Source organism: Rhinopithecus bieti, unplaced genomic scaffold, assembly GCF_001698545.2.
Source record: "Rhinopithecus bieti isolate Rb0 unplaced genomic scaffold, ASM169854v2 scaffold_59971, whole genome shotgun sequence".
In the NCBI taxonomy this organism is placed as follows: Eukaryota; Metazoa; Chordata; class Mammalia; order Primates; family Cercopithecidae; genus Rhinopithecus; species Rhinopithecus bieti.
Window position 1 is genome coordinate 225,266 of NW_016823028.1, and position 1,782 is coordinate 227,047.

The following is a 1,782-nucleotide window of genomic DNA, read 5'->3' on the forward strand; positions in this document are numbered from 1 at the left end:
TTTTTTTTTTTTTTTTTTTTTTTTGTAGAGCTCTTTCACCTCCTTGGTTAGATGAATTCCTGGGTATTTCATTTTCTTTGTGGCTATAGTAAATGGGATCATGTTCTTGATTTAACTCTCAGCTATAATGTTACTGGTGTATAAAAATGCTACTGATTTTTTTACATGGATTTTGTATCCTGAACCTTTACCTAATCTATTAATCAGCCCTAGAAGCCATTTGGTGTGGTCTTTAGGGTTTTCTATGTATGGAATTTTATTGTCAGCAACGAGATAGTTTAACTTCTTTTCCGATTTGAATGGCCTTTGTTTCTTTCTCTTTTCTGATTGTTGTGTGTGGGTAGAATTTCCATTACCATGTTGAATAAAAGTAGTAAGAGTGGACATATTTGTCTTGTTCCAGTTCTCAAGTGCAATCCTTCCCGCTTTTGCCCATTTAGTATGATGTTGCCAGTGGCTTTGTCATACGCGTCTCTTGTTATTTTGATGTACAGTCCTCCAATGCCTAATCTGTTGAGGATTTTTATCATGAAGGCATGTTGGATTTTATTGAAGGTTGTTTTTGCATCTACTGAGACAAGTGTATGAGATTTGTTTTTTATTCTGTTTATGTGGTGAATTACATTTACTGATTTGCATGTGGTGAACTAACTTACCATCTCAGAAATAAATCTTACTTGGTCATGGTGAATTAACTTTTTGATATGCTGTTGGATTCAGTTTGCTGAACAAAGCTGGAGGCATCACACTATCCAACCTCAAACCATACTATAAGGCTACAGTAAACAAAAGAGCATGGTACAGGTACAAAAACAGACACATAGACCAGTGGAACAGAATAGAAAACACAGAAGTAAACCTACACAACTACAACCATTCGATTTTCCACAAAAACTACTGAAATAAGCATTGACAATAAGAGTGCCTATTCAATAAATGGTGCTGGGATAACTGGCTAGTCATATGCAGAATAATGAATTGGACCCCTACCTCTTATCATATATGAAAATTAACTCAAAATGGATTAAAGACTTAAATGTAAGGGCTCAAATTATAAAAATGCTAAAAGAAAACCTAAGAAATATCTTCTTTACAAGCTTTGGCAAAGAAATTGTGGCTAAGTCCCCAAGAGCAATTACAACAAAAATAAAAAGTAATAAGTGGCACCTAATTCAACTAAAGAGCTTTTGCACAACAAAAGAAGTTACTGACAGTAAACAGACAAGCTACAGAACAGGAGAATATAATCACAAACTATGCATCTGATAAAGGTCTAATATCAAGAATCCACAGGGAACTTAAATCAACAAGCAAGGAACAAAAATATCCACTTAAAATGGGCAAAGAATATGAACAGACACTTCCTAAAACAAGGTGTACAAGCAGCCAACAGCATATAAAAATGCTCAACATCAGCCAGGTGCAGTGGCTCAAGCCTGTAATGCCAGCACTTTGGGAGGCTGAGGCAGGTGTATCACGAGGTCAGGAGTTCAAGACCAGCCTAGCCAAGGTGGTGAAACCCCGTCTCTACTAAAAATACAAAATTTAACCAAGTTTGGTGGAGGGAGCCTGTAATCCCAGCTACTTGGGAGACTGAGGCAGAGAATTGCTTGAACCCAGGAGGTGGAGTTTGCAGTGAGCCAAGATCACGCCACTGCACTCCAGCCTGGGCGACAAAGCAAGGCTCTGTCAAAAAAATAAATAAATAAATAAATAAATAATAAATAATAAAAATAAATGCAAAATAAAGTTTTGCTGCTGTTGTTGTTTTCGTAAGTGTCA